The sequence below is a fragment of the Canis lupus genome, chromosome 31, assembly GCF_048164855.1.
Source record: "Canis lupus baileyi chromosome 31, mCanLup2.hap1, whole genome shotgun sequence".
Classification (NCBI taxonomy): domain Eukaryota; kingdom Metazoa; phylum Chordata; class Mammalia; order Carnivora; family Canidae; genus Canis; species Canis lupus.
In genome coordinates this window covers 30,113,311-30,135,007 of record NC_132868.1, presented here as the reverse complement: position 1 = coordinate 30,135,007, position 21,697 = coordinate 30,113,311, and the positions used below count along the sequence as shown (strand labels likewise).

The 21,697-nt window shown below is 33.0% G+C and overlaps 1 long non-coding RNA gene across 1 annotated transcript; it reads right to left on the bottom strand.

Annotated features, from left to right (window-relative positions):
* Positions 1-214: 214 nt before the first annotated feature.
* On the bottom strand, positions 215-20,565 carry LOC140622251 (uncharacterized). The gene is made up of 3 exons (XR_012021999.1): positions 20,489-20,565; positions 3,841-3,906; positions 215-316 (listed from the first exon to the last, which is right to left on the bottom strand). It is a non-coding gene; the product is annotated as an uncharacterized lncRNA (long non-coding RNA).
* Positions 20,566-21,697: the final 1,132 nt, after the last annotated feature.

The window sequence follows — 21,697 nt, the reverse complement described above, 5'->3', positions numbered from 1 at the left end:
CATGTGTGTTTTAAAATTTTATTTTGCTCATGAATTTTACCACATATTTCATCTGGCTGAGAAATTTTCCTATTTTGTAACAACTGCTTATGTATCAACCCCTTATCTGTGTTGTAAGTATGTTTCTAAGTTTCTCCTGAAATATTTTATAATACTGATGAATCATGATGTAGAGCTTATTTTTAATTTATTAAGTGATTTGGCTTTCATTTATATTACAGATATTCTTATTTGAAAGCTCATGTTCATTTCATACGTGGATCTTACTCCAGGATTGTGAGTATAAATTTAGGCAAAATATCATTCATGTTGGAATCTGTAAGATATAATCAAAAGAGGAGTTAAGGATTAAATAGATTTTTCCCATGTAATTAATAAATGCTTCAAGATCATTGTTAAATAATTTACCTTTTCATCTCTAAACTGTGATGGTAGCATGGTAACATTTTTGGGATATTTATTCTGTTTAAATCATCTGTCTATTCTCATGTAGTACTATACTGTCCATGCATTATATTGCAGATGAAAATTTGTGTATATGGAAAAGAATTCCAAATCTAACATCAATGAGAAGACTTCACAGCAATACGTTAGGTCATTTTTTTCCCTCTGGAAAAAACGTACACATTCCTATATAGGGAGGATTTTGGAAAGGATACACATCAAAGAGCTAATGGTGGTTATCTCTGCCTGTCAGAGATGTATTTTATTTTCATTTTTGCTAAATATGATTTTCTTATTCTTTTTTCAATAAACCAGTGACATATACTTACCTTTTTAAAATACCAGAAACAAGATATATAGCAGCAACCATTTAAAGATACTTTGAGAAAAGAGAGAAAAAAGCCCAAACTGTTTCTTTAGTTTCTCTGAGCCCTAGGCAACTAAAAGCTTGTTTCATTTTATGAAACTCAGACTTTGAAAATGTCACTTCTTAGGCATTGTCCACGACTCCTGTTTTTCATAAATATGTTTATTTAGCTAAATCTTATTTTTCAGATCACAGCTTAACTTTTTATAGACATAACTTTTTTTTTATAGACATAACTTGATAAAAGCTTTGTCCCTGCCCCCACTCCAGCTTTGTGTAATGTATGCTTTTCGTTGTTACTCTTTAGTAAAACTGTCATCACTTCGCCACTCAACTTTTTGACTGTCAGCTCCACAGAAAAAGGAGTCCTATCTGTCTAGACTCTTCAATACCTAATACTAAGAAAGGCACATAACAGGCAATCAGTATATGATGCACTGAATGGATGAAAAAGACACAGATTTACACTCCCTATGTCTCACAAGGCATAAATATGTAGCAAAGTAACTTAGCTTCTCTTGATCTCAGTTTCCTCTGAAAGATAATGAAATGGACTGCTTCCTTCATTATTTATTTTTAAGGCTAAAGATTAAAGAACCATATAAAAGGCACTTAATTTCCGCATATATAATGAATATCCAATCAATGCAATCATTGCTTTAAAAATATTTCAGGCATAAATACTTTTAAAACAAAAATGACTAACCAGTGCAATGGGTGTTCAAGGTTTTTTTGTGGTTCCATAAAATTTTAGGATTATTCTAATTCTGTGAAAAAGTTTGGTATTTTGATAGGGATTGTATTAAACCTGCAGATTGTTTTGTATAGTATGGACATCTTAATATTTGTTTTTCCAATCCAGGAACATGGGATATCTTTCCAATAGTTCATGGCTTTTTAGTTTTTGAAGTTTTTTCACTTCCTTGGTTAAGTTTATTCCTAGGCATTTTATTCCTATTGGTAAAATTATAAGTGGGATTATTTTCTTAATTTCTCTGTTACTGTATTTCCGTTTAGGAAAGCAACAGATTTCTCTATATTAATTTTGTATCCTACAGCTTTAATGAGTTAATTTATTAGCTTAGGAGATTTTTTGGTGTAGTTTTTATCATGTCAACAGTAAACAATGAGTCTTACTTCTTCCTTAAAATTTGGATGAATTCTATTTCTTTTTATTGTGGTCGTTAGGACTTTTGGTGCAATGTTGAGTAAAAGTGATGAGGATGGACCTCTTTGTCTTGTTCCTGATCTTAGAGGAAACGCTCTCAGTTTTTCACCATCTAGAATTTGGTTAACCTTGGATTTTTCGTGTATGCATTTATTATGCTAAAGTATGTTTCCTCTGTTTTTACATTGAAAGTTTTTATTGAATGGATGTTGTATTTTGTCAAATACTTTTTTTTTACATCTATTGAGAAGATTTTTATTTTTTTCATTTCCCTTATTAATGTGGTGTATCACATTGATCAATTTGTGAATATCGAACCACCCATGCAGCTGTGGAATAAATTTCACTTGAAAAGTGTGAAAAAATTTAGTGTATTATTGGATTCAGTTTGTTAATATTTTGTTGAGGAATTTTCTATCTATCTTCATTAAGGATATTGGCCTCTAGTGTCTTTGACTGGTTTTGGTATCAGGGCAATGCTGGACTTGTAGCATGAATTAGGAAGTTTCCCTTCCTCTTCTATTATTTGGAATAGTTTGATAAAATATGTATTAACTCAGGGGGCCTGGATAGCTCAGTTGATTAAGGATCTAACTCTTGATTTCGAGTTGGGTCATGATCTGAAGGTTGTAAGATCAAGCTGCATGTAAGGTTCCATGCTGGGCATTGAGCTTACTTAGGATTCTCTCCCCCTCCCTCACCTTTCAAAAACAAACAACAACAACAACAACAACAAAAGAATAGGTAGTAACTCTGCTTTAAATGTTTGGTAGCTCTCATCTGTGAAGCTATTTGGTCCTGGACTTTTGTTTGAAATGGAATCAGTAATTAAGAAACTTCCAACATTGTTAGTAATGGATTTGTTCCATTTTTTAATTTCCAATTCAGTTTTAGAAGGTTGTATGTTTCTAGAAATCATCCGTTTTTTGTAGGTCATCCAGTTTATTGGCATATAGTTTTTCATAATATTCTCTTATTCTGTATATCTCTCCTCTATTTCTGATTTTAATTGAGTCCTTTTTTTAAATAAAATAGTTAAACCTTTAGCCAGACTTATCTTTTCAAAAAACCAGCTTCTGGTTTTGTTGATGTTTATTTTTATTATTGTTGTTGTTTTTCTTATACCTTAAGCTTTGTTCTTTTTCTAGCTCCTTTAGGAATAATGTAAGGAGGTTAATTCAGGATTTTGCTTTTTCTTGAGGTAGACCTGTATTGCTACAGACTTACCTTTAGAATAGCTTTAGCTGCCTTCCAAAGATTTTGTAACCATTGTGTTTTCAGTTTCCTGTTAAATTTCTTGGTAGAGCCATTCATTTTTTTAGTATCATGTTACTTAGCTGCCACCTATTTTTGTTTCCAGATTTTTTCTTGTGATTTATAATGTCATATAGTTGTGGTTTGGAAAGATTCATGATCTAATTTCAATCTTTTAAAATTTATTGACTGGAGGCCTAAAATGTGCTCTATCTTGGAAAATGTTTCATGTGTACTTGAAAATAATGTATATTCCAGTGGTTTTGGAAAGTTCTGCAACTATATCAGAGGTCGACTGGTTTAATGTGTCATTCAAAGTCACTGTTTCCTTCATGGCTTCTGTTTGGATTAGCCATTGAATAAGTGGGGTTTAAATTCCTGTACTATTACTATAATACTGTCAATTTCTTCTTTTATGTTAATAGTTGCTATATGTATTTAGGTACTCTCATTTGGGGTGCATGAATATTTACAATTATTTTATTCTTTCCTTGGATTGTTCTGACTATGTAGTGTTGTTCTTTGTCTCTTATTACAGTCCTCGTTTTAAAGTCTGTTTTGTCTTATTTTAAATATTGCTACTCTATCTCTCTTTGGTTCCACTTACATGGTAAATGTTCTTCCATCCCTTCATGTGCAATCCACATGTGTCTCCATGTCTGAAGTGAACCTCCTGTAGACAACATAGAGATGAGTCCTGCTATTTTTAACTTAAAATTTTAATAATTTAGGTGTACAGTATAAAGATTAAACAATCCTATGCATTTCTCACTGCTCATCATGATAACTGTACTCTTAATACCCTTTACCTATTTCACCTCCTCCCCCCACAACCTTCCCTCTGCATCCATCAGTTTGTTCTCTGTATTTGGGTCTGGTGTTTTTCTTTTTCTTTGTTTTGTCTCATAAATTTCACACATGGGTGAAAACATATGTTATTTTTCTCTGACTGGTTTATTTTGCTTAGCATTACATACTCCAGTTAAATTATGTTGTTGTAAATGCCAAGATTTCATTTTTTATGGCTAATATTCCATTATTAATAACTGTACTCTCATATTTATTATCACCTCTTTATTCATTCATTTATGGATGGACATTTGGGTTGCTTCTTTATCTTGGTTATTGTAAATAATGCTGCAATCAACATAAAGGTACATATAACTTTACAAAGTAGTGTTTTGGTTTTCTTTGGATAAATACCCACTAATGGAATTACTGATTCATATGGTAATTCTAGTTTTTATCTTTTGAGGAAACCCCATATTTTTTTCCACAGTGGCTGCAGCAATTTGCATTCTCATCAATCATGCGAAAGTTTTCCATTTCTCCACAATCTCACCAATACTTGTAATTTCCTGTGTTTTTGATTTTAGCCATTTTCATTTGCAATTTATAATGATTAATATTGTGGGACATCTTTCATGTGTCTCTTGTCCATCTCCATATCTTCTTTGGGAAAATATCTATCCATTTTTAATTGGATTTTTTAGTATTGAGTTAAATATCAACCCCGTCAGACATAATTTACAAGTATATTGTCTCATTCAGTAGGTTGTCTTTTAATTTTGTTGATGATTTTCTTTGCTGTGCAAAATCTATATTTGTTCCAGGAATTCTATTATTTCAAGTGACACATTTAGGTCTTGAATCCAATTCGATTTTATTTTTGTGTATGGTGCAAGAAAGTGGTTGTTTTCCCAGAACCATTTGTTGAAGAGATTGTCTTTTCCCCACTGCATATTCTTGCCTGCTTTGTAGAAGACTAGCTTTATTTCTGGGATCTCCACTCTGTTGATCTATGTGTCTATTTTTGTGCCATACTGTACTGTTTTGATTAACATAACTGGGTAGTATATCATGAAATCTGGGATGTGATACTTCAAGTAGTTTTCTTCTTTTTCAAGGTGATTCTGGCTGCTTGAGTTATTTTTGGTTCCCTGCAAATTTTACTATTCTAATTCTGTGAAAAATGCTATTGGTATTTTAATAGAGATTGCATTAAATCTGTAGACTGCTTTGGGTAATATGGACACTTTAACAATATTGATTCTTCTCATCCATGAGCATGGAATATGCTTCCATCTGTTTGTGCTGTCCTCAGTTTCTTCCATCAATGTTTTATAGTTTTCATTGTATAGGTCCTTGACTTTCTTGGTTAGTTTATTCCTTAACCAAGGTATTTAATCATTTTGGATGCAATTGTAAAAGAGAATGTTTTCTTAATTTCTCTTTCTGCTACTTCACTAGTAGTGTATAGAAATGCAATGGATTTCTGTATGTTTAATTTGTATCTTGTGACCTTACTAAATTCATTTATCAGTTCTTGTAGGTTTTTTTGGTGGAATCTTTAGTGTTTTCTACACTAAACCAGCCTTACATGATATAGCAAAGGAAATCTTTGAGTGAAAAGATCACAACTAGTAGTAAGAAAACTGAGATGAAACACATTCACAAGTAAATGCAAACCTATAATAAAAGGAGTACATTAATCACTTAAAATTGCTTTTACTACTTTAGCTTACATAATGGTGTTATATCTACAAAATAAAAGAATGTAAAGTATGGCATATACACAAAACATGGGCAAAAGTCAAACTTCAGTGCTTCAGAATGGGTTCAAATTTAACTGGACATCAACTTAATATAGATTACTAAACACATAAAATGTTATATATGAACATACGAAAACCTGTAAAAAATCCCATCAAACTACAAGAGAATAGAGCAGGAGAAGAAAGATAAAAGAACTACAAAACAACCATAAAACAAGTAACAAAATGTCAGTAAGCACATACTTATCAAAATTATTTTGAATGTAAATGGACTGAATTCCCCAATCAAAAGACATTGGTGACTAGATAAAAAAGTAAGACCCACCTATTAAAAGACTCGTTTCAGACCTAAAGACACATGTAGATTGAAAGTGAAGGATGGAAAAACATTTATCATACAAATAGATGCAAAAAAGATAGCTGGAGTAGCATTACTTATATTGTACAAAGTACACTTTAACAGAGAGAAAATAACACTACATAAAAGGAACAATCCAAGAAGAAGATAATTCAATTATAAATACTTATGTACCCAACGGGGAATACCCAAATATATAAAGGGGCTAATAACAGATATTAAGCAAGAAATGAAGAGTAATACAACAATATTAGGGGACTTTAACATCAATGGATAGATGATCCAGACAGAAAATCAGCAAGGAAACATAATTTTTGGATGACGCATTGGCCAGATGGATCTAACAGATCTATTCAGAACATTGGATCCAAAGACAGTCTTTTCAAATGCACATGAAACATTCTAGAGAATAGATCACCTGTTAGGCCATAAACCAAGTTTTAGCAAATTCAAAAGATTGAAGTCATATGCATCTTTTCCAACCACAAAAGAAATTTAGAAAACAAAAATGGAACTTAGATAACATGCAATTTAAAACAATGAAGGCATCAATGAATAAATCGAAGGGGAAATTAAAAAATATATATGGAGACAAATGAAAAAGGATATTATGATGGTGCAAAAGCTGTACTGAGAGAAATGTATAAGCAATACAGGCCTGTATCAAGAAGCAAGAAAAATCTCAATGTAATCTCCCCATTTAAAGGAGAAGAACAAGACAACAAACAAAACTTAAAAATAGGAGAAAGGACACAGAGACTAAAAAACAATGCAATCTATCAATGAAACTTAGAATTGGTTCTTAGAAAGAGCAAAGAAATTGATAAGTCTTTGGTCCCAGACTCATCAAAAAAATTATAAAATCAGAAATGAAAGAGATATAATGGATACCACAAATACAGAGGATTATAAGAGATTATGAAAAATTATATGCCAGCAAATTGGAAAACCCAGAAGAAATGATAAATTCCTAGAAATGTATAACATCCCAAAATCAAATCAGGAAAAAAGCAGAAAATTTGAACAGACCAATTAACAGCAAGGAAATTGAATCAGTAATCAAAAAAAAAAAAAATCCCTATAAAGAAAAGTCTAGGACTAGATGACTTCACAGGTGAATTCTATCAAACTCTTGAAAAAGAGTTAATATCTCTGATGGTTTGTTTCCCTTCCTTCCCCTATGATCCTTTGCACTGTTTCTTAGATTCCACATATGAGTGAAACCATATGATGTCTTTTTCTGACTTATTTTGCTCAGCATAATACCCTCCAGTTCCATCCACATCAATGTAAATAGTAAGATTTCATTCTTCCTCATGGCTAATAGTCCATTGTGTGTGTGTGTGTGTGAGTGTGTGTGTGTGTGTGTATAACACATCTTTATTCTAGTCTCTTAACTATAGGAAACAAACTGAGTGTTGTTAGAGAGGAGGTGGATGGCAGGATAGGGTAACTGGGTGATGGACATTAAGGAGGGCACATGATATGATAATCCCTGGGCGTTATATGCAATTGATGAATTACTGAACCCTACATCTGAAATTAATGATGTGGGTTGCCTGGATGGCTCAGTGGTGAGCATCTGCCTTTGGCTCGGGGGGTTATCCCCGTCCCAGGATCGAGTCCCACATCCTCCCACATCCGGCTCCCGGCAGGAAGCCTGCTTCTCCCTCTGTCTATGTCTCTGCCTCTGTGTCTCATGAATAAATAAAATCTTTTAAAAAATTGAAACTAATGATGTACTATATGTCGGCTAGTTGAATTTAAGTAAATAAAAAAGAAGAGTTAATACCTATTCTCAAATTATTCCAAAAAGTGGAGGAGGAAGATAAACTTCCAAATTCATTCAATGAGATCAACATTACCATAATATAAAAACAAGTGAAGACAATACTAAAAACAAAACAAAACAAAACAAAACCTACAGGCTAATATGTCTGATGAAGATAGATACTAAAATCCTCAATAAAGTAAAACAAATCATTCACCATGATCAAGTGGGATTTATTCCTGGGATGCAAATATGGTTCAATATTCGTAAATCAGTGTGATACGTCATATCAACAAGTTAAAAAGAATAAAAAAATCTTATAATCATTTCAATAGGTGTATAAAAAGCATTTGACAAAATAGGTTTAGAGGAAATACGCTTCACATAATAAAGGCCATGTATGAAATACCCACAGGTAGCATCATACTCAAAGGTGAAAAACTGAGAGCTTTTCCCCTAGATCAGGAAAAAACCAAGCATTTCTACTTTCACTGATTTTATTCAACATAGTACTGCAAGTCCTAGCCACAGCAATCACACTAGAAAAAAGTGAAAGTCATCTAAATTGGTAAGAAAGAAGTTTTACTTCTTTCATTATTTGCAGATGACAGGATGCTATATAAAGAAAATACAAAATATTCCACAAAAACCTACAAGAACCAAATAATGAAGTCCATAAGATTATAGGATACAAATTCAACACACAGAAATGTGTTGCATTTCTATATGTTACTAATGAAGTAGCAGAAAGAAAAATTAAGAAAGCACTCCCTTTTACAAGCACCCCAAATCCTAAAATATCTAGGAATAAATTTAACCATGGAGGTGAAGCACCTACACTCTGAAAAGATGGCACAAATAGATGGAAAGATGTACTATGCTCAGAGATTGGCAGAACAAATATTGTTAAAAGGCCCATGCCACCTAAATCAGTCTACAGATTTAATTCACTCTCTATTGAAATACCAACAGCTTTCTCACAGAATTAGAAAAAAATAGTAAATTTGTGTGGAATTACAAAAGAACTCAAATAGCCAAAGCAATCTTGAAAAAGAAGAAAACTAGAGGTATCAAAATCCCAGATTTCATGATGTACTACGTAGATGTGTTAATCAAAACTATACAGTGTGGCACAGAAAGACACATAGATCAATGGGGAAGAATAGAGAGCTCAGAAATAAACTCATATGGTCAATTTGTGACAAAGGAGGCAAGAATATGCAATGGGGGAAAAATCTCTTTTTTTATAGTGTGAGGAAAACTCAACAGTTATATAAAAAAGAATGAAACTGGACTAGTATCTTATACCACACGCAAAAATATATTTAACATGGAGTAAGCACCTAAATATGAGGCATGAAAACCTAAAAGTCCTAGAAGAGAGCACAGACAATAATTTCTCTGACATTGGCCATAGCAAATTTTTCAAGATTTATCTCCTAAGGCAAGGGAAACAAATGCAAAAATAAGTTATTGAGACTACATCAAAGATACAAGCTTATTCACAGCACAGGAAACAATCAACAAAACAAAAAGATAACTTCTTGAATAGGAGACAACATCTGCAAGTGACATATCCAATAAGGGGTTAGTATCCAAAATATATAATAAATGTATACAATTCAGTGCTACATAAACAATGCACTTAAAACTGGGCAGAAGACATGAAGAGACATTTTTTCTAAAGAAGATATCCAGGTGGCCAGCAGACACATGAAGAGATGCTCAACATCATCAGTAGGGAAATGCAAATCAAAACCACAATGAGCTATTACCTCTCACCTGTCACAATAGCTAAAATCAAGAAACAGCAGGTGTTGGCAAGGATGGGGAGAAATAACCCTCATGCACTGTTGGTGGGAATGCAGACTTAGGCAGCCACTGTGGAAAACAGTATGGAGGTTCTTCAAAAAGTTAAAAATAGAATTATCCTATGATCCAGCAATTCCACTACTGGGTATTTACCCAATGAATACAAAAATACTAATTAAAAAAAAAAGCACTCCTATATTTATTGCAGCATTTTTTACAATAGCCAAAATATGGAATCAACCCAAGTGCCCATTCACAGATACATAGGAATACTATTCAGCCATAAAAAATAACAAAATCTTGTCATTTGCAACACATAGGTATAATGTTAAGTGAAATAAGTCAGTTAGAGGAAGACTACTATATGATTTCCTCATATTTGTAATTTAAGAAACAAAGCAGAAGCCCCCCTCCCCCCCAAAACCCAAACTAAATATAAATAGCTGGCAGTTATAGTGAAGTTAATAGGGAGGGGGAGAATGGGTGAAGAGGATAAAGAGTACAATTATTGGGATCAGCAAAGTAGAATTGGCGAATCACTATGTTGCACACCTGAAATTAATATAACAATTACACTGGAATTAAAAATTTTAAAGGATATATTACCTTTGAAATTTAATAAATTATGAAAAATAAAATAATTGCCCTAAAAAGTAAAATAAAATGAATAACAAATATTAAAGGATACAAGATAATTTGGGGTCTTTTGTAACTCTCAATTATCTTCATATTTTTGATAACATTTTTCCTATGCACATTTTAACTTACTGGTCTTGGAAATAAGAGTTATTTATATAACCTTTAAAAGGTGTCATATATCATTTGAAGTTTTTTTTTTAATTTCTTCAAGTTAAAACTTCAGCAGATGAGACATATCCACTATTTTTAGTATATGTGATATCTATGATCATTTTTATTTTATCATAGGTATTTTGAAGCCTGATTTTAACTTTTGTGACATTATCATCTATATATTCAAGTAACTTTATATTTTGTATTTATTTTATGATATCCTACAATGCTTTGTCTTACTACAGTATATAAATTAAATGTAGTTGGTATAATAATTTTAAAAATTTGTTCTGGCTTAAATGAAGAAAATGTAAACTATTGATAAAATATGACTAGTTTAACCCCTTTTGATGTTATAATTATTATATTTAGATAAATGTTTAAACAAATACTAGCATAGCCAGATTAATCCTATTGGTTCTTCAAAATCTCAGTACTTGTCTTGGTAAAGACAATATAAAATCAAAATAACTTTAATTTCTAAGCAAGTATGAAGGGGGGAAAAAGCCTTTGCACTATTAATGGTCCTAAGTTTTTCCATATTCTCTTGAAATAGTCTTTAAATTTCTACTTCATTATAATGCTTTATTTAAAAAATATGTAATCATGGGATTACAAAAGATAATAAAACTGAGAGAGTAGACAGTCTACTTATCTGTTTCTTCTCTGTTAGAACATATATCAGAAAATTGAATTACTTTCAAATACTAGGTTTATTGCCTGTCCTACTATTTTTCAGTTTCCGTAACTGTCTTCTACTTTTCAGTCCTATGTTCTTTCAATATTTGGGAACACATTTTCGTTAAGCAGCATTAGGATAAAGATGAGCGCATTGTACAATACACTCACAAAATATTTGGCAATATCTGTCAAAATTATAATTGCAAATCAGTATGTTTTATCCATCAGTATCGCTGGTAAGAATGTGTCACTATAATCACAAAAACATCTACACAAGAATAATTATTGAAGTTTTTTGTTTGATTAAAAACTGGTATGGAAGATTAAAAATGAACCTTAGATTCTTTAATATGCCTTCTAGTGAGAAGAATTTAACCCCCTTCTCCTTGAATCCGTTCTGATCTGTGACTGCTCTGTCCAATAGAATCTGGTGGTAATGATGCTGTGTCAGTGTGAGAGTGTGAGATATCCCCTTCAAGAGGGTAGGGATCATGGACTCTGGCATCATAGTACTCCAAGTTGTTTTGTAAGAAAACCAATTGTCATACTAATACCACATAGGGAAGCCCTGAGCACTTGGAGAGAGGCCATCTGAGGCCAGTTCTCTAACCATCTCCACCAAGGCCACAGACATGTGGGGACATCCATCTAATATCGTTGGGCCTGGCATCAACTAAGTATTACTAAGTAACCAGTTTGTACAATGTGAACCAGAAAAATCACCTAGCTAGGTCTTGTGCATATATCTTACCACAAAATGATGAGATACAATAAAATCATTGACATTTTAATAAGTTTGAGTTTAAGGGTAGTTATCGAGCAATAGATAATTGAACAATTGGAAATGTGTCTTCAATGTAGTAATTATACATGAGTCAGCTCTTTTTACCCAGTGGAGAATGATCTGATATAAACTGAATGTAAAAGTAAGCTACAAAATATATTGTTTTTTTGCTTAAGACATTAGCTAGATTCTACAACTATGCTCTCAAAAGGATAGACTATCTGCAGAGACGCCCTCCAAAATTGACAATGGCTTTTTACTTTGGGGAGAATGTGTGTGTATAAACTTACAGCACTGGACTACTTGCTATACTTTCCATCCTTTTAGTAGAAATTAGAAGAGAAAAGGAAATAAAACATGTGGAATAGTATGGTCCTATTCTGCTTAGTCTTATGCTAGTTAGTGTTAAGTATTCTATAAATATAAGAATTTTAGAAGTTGTCTTTAGGGTGTTTCTTAGAATATGAAAATGACCACTCAATAAATATTAGTGACTTAGCAAAACATTTCATGAGATACAATTGAAATCGGAGGCTAAATTCTTTGCTGAGCTGATCTGGCTCTAAAAGAGATGTACAAATCCAGAACATCAGGTTTGCATTTCTAATCATCCTCTATACCCCATACAGCATATATAATGAAAGATGATTACACAGTAACTGGTAACACAGCTGGGAGGTGTTCTCTGAATAAGATTTTTGTTCTCTTTTCATTTCAAAACAGCTTTTATTTCTATGACATCTTGCATAGAGCAGATGGTCTCAAAAGTTAAATTTGACCATGAATACTACATTAGCTGTCATGTAACTAGGGAAGGAACATTATAAACAAGAAGAACTTCCTTTTAAAATGTTTCATTCATTTTACTGTTATATCATATGTGTGTGTGTTTCCATTTAATGAGGAAAGTATTTAGCAAATATGGTTTACTACAGTTTTATAACTCAATATTGCATCATTTTATTTCTGACCATTCAAAGTGAAACAAGGATGGAGCTGAAGGATCATTAATATGCAATAGGGTGTTAACAATCATATCACCCCACAGAAAAAGAAAAGGTTTTCTTATTGTTTTTCAGCTAGAGATTCAATAAAAGCAGATGTTCTGCTCTTGACTTGCCAAGAAAATTAGCACTTTTCTAGGAGGTACACACAGGGTTGAAATATTCTCCAGCCATTGAAAAAATAGATCTCAGCATGTCAGAGATGTGAAAAGGCAAGCATTTTAAAAAATGGGACTACCAGCTATGTAGTGTGTGTGTGTGTGTGTGTGTGTGTGTGTGTGTGTGCATGTCTACATAGACTCATTCATACACATATTTCGCACGGAGTCCATACAATTTATGCCAGCCATCTCTTTACCTTTGAGATATGTTCTGGCACCTACTTGTTGACTTCTTTTTCTGTGATGAAAGAAGAGAATATAGGAAGAGAGTGAGCATCAAAGCAAATAAAAAATCATACAGTGGGTCTCACAATCCAAACTCTTATTTTGGCTCAATGATTAGGATTTGCATGTCTAGGGATCCTTGTTGCCATCTTTACTTCAAACTATTACTCCTTCTACAGCTTGCTCTTGTCACTATTGAGGAGAACAGCAATACAGGAGTGACCAAGAGTCTGAGGCAAGACCCCTTGCTGCTGAGTTGTACAACTTGTGACCTGACTATTCTTTGGCAAATCCAGCCACTGTTACAGCTTTGTGTATTTGAAACCAAAAGAATATAACAATATCTGCATTATAGAAAACATGTAAGAATTACAACGATTGACACATGGAAAGAATTTAGATCTGCCTACAGTGAGCACTCTTACAATTTTATTTATTTATTTAATAATTATTTATTTATTCATTCATTTATTAATGAGAGAGACTGAGAAAGACAGAGGGAGAAGTAGGCTCCATGCAGGGAGCCCCTATGTGGGACTCAGTCCCAGGAATGCAGGGTCACATCAACAATTTTAACTATTATTTTCAGTAGAGAAAAATAGACATTGCTGCCATTTTTGTATTTATTTTGTCTAATTGCATGCAGTATTATGAAAATAAGAAAAAAAATTACTCTTCCAGGTAACACCTCCATCTATAGTGCAATACCCTGTCAAATTTTCATTTAAATATCTATCTAGCTTTGGCTAAAAATGCATTGGCTAATGCTTAACAGGTGCTATTTTTACCAAAGAGCTGTACAATGACAATTTTTGCACTTTATCTTAGTTATGAAATCCCATTCATTTGTTGAATCAAAATATCTATATTGAATATTCACTACATTCCAGAAATTATTATGTGCTCTGTGAATATAAACATGCCTAAGTGGCCTGTGCTTGATGTGAGTCATTATCTAGCAGAGAAAAGAGACGATCATAAAGCTAAATAAAATAAAACATAATAAGCATTCTTGTGTTATGACCAAAGTAATACCAGAATATAAAATAAGGGAAATTTAAGTCTACAATAGAGGAAAAAGGAATCAGTACAATATGGAAAAATCATTACAGATGCAAGGGCTTTCAAGGCTAAGGGAAAAAGCAAAAGTGAATACAATAAAAAAAGTATATGTACTGATAAGAAATATGAGTAAGAAAGTAAATTAGTACAGTGTCTGGGATACCATGAAAAAAGACTTTCACCACTATTTCTAGCTGAAGGAGAATTGAAAAAGACCACCAAAGAAATAGATTATATCATTAACATTAAATCATGCTGTTAATTACAAGACTTATATTCTAATTATTTTAACATAATGAGTGTTTAAAGTATGTTATTTATATGATTAAAATACTTTAAATTTGTACTACAAAATGTATAAAAGCATCTGATCAATAAAATAGCTTCTTTAAGTCTCAGGAAGTTTTGCAACTATGCATGCCCTAAGATTTTGGCAACGAATAGGAGGTGAAGCTTGAGGACTTACCTTTGTTCTGAAAAATTATATCACAACTGTAATACTACATTACCTTTTAATCTGGAGTCCTATCTTGTTTCTGCTTAATATCCATTTTTAAGATAATAGGGTAAACATATTACTTGTGTCACAAAGAAGATACATTGAAAGATAGCTAAAATAAAATATTCTCCAAAATTTCATTTCAAAGCCATTAATCATGTAGCATAGTTCAGTTCTGTAGCTTTGACCTTGTACACAGTCATGATCCAGGTTAAGACTGCTTCTGAGATGGAGTCATGCTCCAGGAGTTCTTCCAACGTTCATATTTCCTCTTGTGTCATGTGGTGAAGCTGGTTAAGAGGTATATTGTAATTCACTATGCTATTTTTGCAACATTTCTGTAAAGTTGCAACTAGTTCAAAATAAAAATGAAAACATTTATGTAAATATTACTGCTATGTATACTTCAAAATTAGAGACTCATTTTTTGAAAATTTTAAGAATATGTTTCAAACAAAATATTCAGAGACTAGATAACAAAAAGTGATGACAACAATAACAATCAAGGAAGGTCCAAGATGAAAGCATAGGAAGCCACTGACATTACCACTTTCCATAGACACACCAAACCTACACCTGCATATAGAGCAATTCTTTCTGAAAAAGAACTGAGGGGTAATTCCATAGTTCCTGCATACCAAAATATAGAGGAACCACATAGAAAATGACAGGAGAAAGATACATAACAAGAATACCATCCCTCATTCTGTGACACACATTGGGGGGAAAGATAGCATTGAGGGCTATGGGATATACCCTGGAACACAGAAAAAAATACAAATGATTTAAGGGGCAACTAAGCTGTGAGAGAAGACCTATTTACTAACACTGAAGAATTTGCCAAATGGTGGGGGAACTGCTGGAATTTTCTCTGGGATGACAGTGCTGGTTGGTGTTATTGCTTGCATTCTCCCACCACCTTCATAGCACAGATGGAAGTAGGTCTGGGTATACTCTAACTGACCTACTGCCTCAATGAGTCACAGATCCCTAAACCATACCAGCTTTAGCCATTCCCTCCTCATTTACACTGCTATGCTCTGGCATTCGCCCAAGGTGGCTCCAATGCAGTACATAACAAGACATCCCAGATATTTCACTAAGATGACACAGATGCAAAGCATCCAAGGACAAATTGAGCTCATCCCAACAGGGTCCCCTGAACAGAATGCCTCAGGAGTCACCAGCCCATGCATGCCCATTTAGCTCCAGCCATCCACAGGGATAGCTTTGGTAACATCTAGCTTATACCTACTTGAATACCCTGGAACTCACAGTCTATGCCTGCTGCAGCTTCAGCCAGTGCCACCTGGTATATGTAGTCTACACAGGGGACATTCCTACGTAAGTCCCTTCAAGACTGACAAAGGTAGCTGTTTCTCCTAATCTACAGAAACAAAATTGGGAGACAGAAATATGCTATAAATGAAAGATCAAAACAAGACTTCAGAAAAAGACCTAAATAAAGGTAAGCAATCTACCTGATAAAGAGTTCAAATTATGTTTATAAGGATGCTTACCAGACTTGAGAGAAAAGTAGATGAACTCCATAAGAAAAATTCAACAAAGAGATAATAAAGAACTAATCAGAGTTGAATAAAATAAATTAATTGAAAAATACACTAGAAAGGACGCCTGGATGGCTCAGCAGTTGAGCATCTGGCTTTGGCTCAGGGCGTGATCCTGGAGTCCTGGGATTGAGTTCTGCATTGGGTTCCCTGCATGGAGCCTGCTTTTCCCCCTGCCTGTGTCTCTGCTCCTCTCAGTGTGTCTCTCATGATTAATAAATAAAATATTTTAAAAAAGAAAAAAACAGTAGGATGGATCAGCGATCTAAAAGGGTAGTGGACACCACTCAAACTCAACAGCAGGAAAGAGAAAAAGAAAATGTTAAGGGACCTTTAGGACAGCAAGCATACTAAAATTTGCATTATAGGGGTCCCAGAAGAAGAGAGAAAGGAACAGAACACTTATTTGAAGAAATAAAAGATGAAAACTTCCCTAATCTGGGGGAAAGAAACACACCCAAATCCCAGAAGCAAAGGAAGTCCCTACCAAGTTGAACTCCTAAAGGGCCAAACCAAGATACATAATTAAAATAACAAAAAGTAGTGATGAAGAGAAAAATTTAAAAGCAATAAAAGACAACTAGCTATATATTGGAGAAAGCCCATAAGGCTACTAGCAGAATTTTTGCAGGCCAGAAAAGAATGGCATGATATATTCAAAGCTGAAAAGAGATAAAGAAAACACTTAAAACCAAAACATTCTACTTAGTAATTTTATCATTCAGAATAGAAGGAAAGAGTTCCCTCAGACAAAAAAAAAAAAAAAAGAAAGAAAGAAAAAAAAAAGTTGGACTTAATGGAAATGGAACAGAATGGAAAAGGCTATAACTAGGACTAAGAAAGTTTTGAAAAGAAAAAATTATACTGGTAAAAGCAAATATATAATAAAGGTAGTAATCACTTTTAAAGCTAGTATGAAGGTTTAAAAGACAATAGTAGTACAGTCAATTATAGCTACAAAAATTAGGAGATTCACAAAACAAAAATTACACGTGGAGGGGAGTAAGAATGAGTTTGACCTCAATGACAAATTGGACAATCTAGAAGAAATGGATACATTCATTGAAACATCCAATTTTCTAAGGCTGAATCAGGAAGACAATCTGAAGAGATTGATAACTAGTAATAAGAACATAAGTAATAAAACTTAATCAGTAATAAATAAATTCCCAGCAAATGGAAGTCAAGGACCAGATGGTTTCGCAGGCAAATTCTACCAAATATTTTAGAAAAAGTAAATACCAATTCTAGAATTATCTTTCTCCCCTCTCCACCCAAAAGGAGGAGATATTCTTCCAAATTCATTCTACAAGGCTGGCATTACCCTGATACTGAAACTAGAAAAAGATGCACTAGGGGATCCCTGGGTGGCGCAGCGGTTTGGCGCCTGCCTTTGGCCCAGGGCGCGATCCTGGAGACCCGGGATCGAATCCCACATCAGGCTCCCGGTGCATGGAGCCTGCTTCTCCCTCTGCCTGTTGTGTCTCTGCCTCTCTCTCTCTCTCTCTCTCTGTATGACTATCATAAATAAATTTAAAAAAATGTTTAAAAAAAAAAAAAAGAAAAAGATGCACTATAAAAATCCCCACAGGACAATATTCCTGGTAAACATAGATGCAAACATCCTCAACAAAATATAAGCAAACCAAATTCAACAATACATTAAAAGGATCATTCACCATTATCAAGTGGGTTTTATTCTAGGGATACAAGGATGGTTTAACATCTGCAAATTAATGTGGCACACTACGTTAACAAAACAAAGGATAAAATCACGTTTGTCTCAATAAATACAAAAAAAATGACAAAATTCAGTGTCTGTTCATGATCCAAACTCTCAAGTGGCCATAGAGTAAACATACCTCAAAATAATAAACCAGCATGCTGAATGGTGAAAATCTGAAAGCTTTTCCTCCAAAGTCAGAAGAAAGACAAGGATGTCCCCTTTCACCATTTGTTTTCAACATAGGACTGGAAGCAATTAGAAAACGAACATTCATACAAACTGATGCCATGATACTTTATATATAAAGCCCTGAAGATTCCACCAAAAAGCTTAGAATACATAAATTTAGTAAAGTTGTATAATATAAAATATACAGAAATTTGTTGTATTTGTATATACTAATAACAAAGTAGAAGAAAGTAAGAAAACAATTATATTTACAATTGGACCAAAAGAATAAAATACCTAGGAACAAACTTAACTAAGAAATAAGACTTGTACTCTGAAAAGTATAGGACATTAAAGAAAAAAAAATTACAACACAAATAAATGGTAAGATATATTATTTTTTTGAATCAGAAAAAATAATACTGTTAAAATGTCTTACTACTCAAAGCAATCTATAGATTCTTTGATAAGGATTATTGTAATCCTTATCAAACCATTAATAGTTCTTTTTACAGAAGTAGAATAAGTAATCCTAAAAATTATATGGAACCACAAAACCTCAAATAGTTAAAGCACTCTTGAGAATGAAGACAACAGCTGTAATAATCAAAATAGTATGGTTCTGGCACAAAAATATACACAGATCAATAGAGTAGAGAGCCAGAAATAAACCCCCACTTATATGGTCAATTAATCTATGACAAAGAAAGCAAGAATATGCAATGGGGTAAATATAATCACTTCAATAAAGGGTGTTGGGAAAACTGGACAACTACATAAACTAGACAAGTTTCTCATATCATATGCACAAATAAAATGGATTAAAAACTGAAATACAAGATGTAAAATCATAAAACCCCTAAAAGGAAGCATAAGCAGTAATCTTTTTAGATTGGCCTTAGAATCATTCTTCTGGATCTGTCTTCAGGCAAGGAAAATTTTTTAAAAAGTAAAAATACACATATAAGACTACATAAAACTAAAAAGCTTTTGAAGAGAGAAGGAAACCTACTGAATGAGAGGACATATTTGCAAATGATGTATTTAAAAAGAAGCTAAGGTCCAAAATACATAAAACGTGTTTACAAATCAACACAAAGGGATCCCTGGGTGGCGCAGCAGTTTAGCGCCTGCCTTTGGCGCAGGGCGCGATCCTGGAGTCATAGGATCGAATCCCACGTCGGGCTCCCGGTGCATGGAGCCTGCTTCTCCCTCTGCCTATGTCTCTGCCTCTCTCTCTCTCTCTCTCTGTGTGACTATCATAAATAAATAAAAAAGTCAAAAGAAAATCAACACACAAAAACATCTGATTAACAAACGGGTAGAGGACCTATGTAAACATTTTTCCAAAAAGACCTACAAATGACCAACAGACACATGAAAAGATTCTCAACATTACTAAGCAAGGAAATGAAGATCAAAACCATAATGAGATATCAACCCACACCTGTTAGAAATGGCTATATAAAAAAGACAAATAACAAATGTTGACGAAAATGTGGAGAAAAAGAAGGAAAACTTGTGTACTGTTGTTAGGAATTTACATGGGTGCAGCTGCTGTGGGCAATAGTATGGAGGTCCCTCAAAACTTAAAAATAGAAATACCATATGACCTGGTCATTACACTTTTGGGCATTTACCTGAAGAAACAAAATCAGTAAGTCAAAAACATATATGTGCCACTATGTTTATTACAGCATTATTTACAATAGAAAAGACATGGAAGCAACCTAAATGCCCATCAATAGATAAATGCATAAAGAAGATACTGTGTATTTATACAATGGAATATTACCATAAGAAAGAATGAAATCTTGCTATTTGTGACAACATGGATTGGTCTAGATGGTATTATACTGGGAGAAAAATATCAGAGAAAGCAATACTGTATGATTTCACTTATATTTGAAATCTAAAAAACAAAAAACAAAAATACAAAAAAGAGACTCACAAATACAGAGAACACACTGATTGTTGCCAGTGGGAGGTGGGGAAATCGGTGAAATAGGTAAAGAAGAGCTACAAACTTCTATTTTTTAACAATTGACAGGGATGGAAAGTAAGAATATAGTAAATAATATTGTAATACCTTTGTAAGATGGTAACAGTGATGATTGTGGTGAGCATTTCATAATGTGTATGATTATTGAATCACTGTTGTATACCTGGAAGTAATATTGTATGTCAACTATATTTAATAAGTAACTTAAAACATTTTGATGCATGACTTATTTAAATTTTTATTAAATAATATACTGTTTTATAAAGCTATTTTCACTGGATAAATTCAATATTACTAACTATATGAAAATTAGATTTTATAAAGTCAAAGAAAAATATAAATTTATTAATATAGTATAATATTATTAATTTTAAATATTCTAAATTTATTAATGTAGTATAAAACTGGGTAAGATAAACTTAGATATAAAATATTGGTATCTATACACACATATAAAACATTTAACCTATTTATATGGAGCACATGTTACAAACGAAATGTAATTTCTCATATCAAATATAGACTTCACATTAAAATTTTTTTTTCACATTAAAATTTTAATATCAATGTATAATATAATGCCATAGGACAAAATAATTGACATGTGACACTACTTTCATCATTTAGGAAGAACACTTGACTTGCTGATCAGAATAAAAACTTTTCTCTCTGTAGATAATAAAACATGTTACTTAAAAAGTTATCTCAATAATTATATATAACAAAAAGACCAAAAGATTTTGTGTCTTCCATCTGATGTGATTGCTCAAGTGAAATGATTGGCTAGAAAACAATAACTGATACTTGCTAGAGATTTTATTCTTTCCTTCAGCTAATCATCTGGCTTATCATCAAAAGACATCAGTTCTTAAGGAGACTATTTGGCTAGTCCCCATATATTTATATGGTGACACTCACCACTGAGTCAGATGTACATAACCAATTTAAATAGAGAATGGTCAAATCACCGGTGAAACCCCCCTAATAATAACTCTCTCTCACTCATCCCTATATAATTCCCCCCCCCCATCTACCTCATACCACCCCCCCCAATACACCACTCTAAATTACCAACCCTTTACACCAAACCCCACACTACTACCATTTCACCAAATCCCCACCTCAATGAGTAGCTTAGTAGAGATTAAAGAATCAAGGAACATAAGAACTAAGGTATTTCTAAGCTTTTTCTATTACAGACAAATATTGAAAATGTTCCCCATTCCAGAAATTATTAGAGAAAAATATAACCTGCATAGTCACACACTTGATAGAGATTTTATTCATTTCTAATCA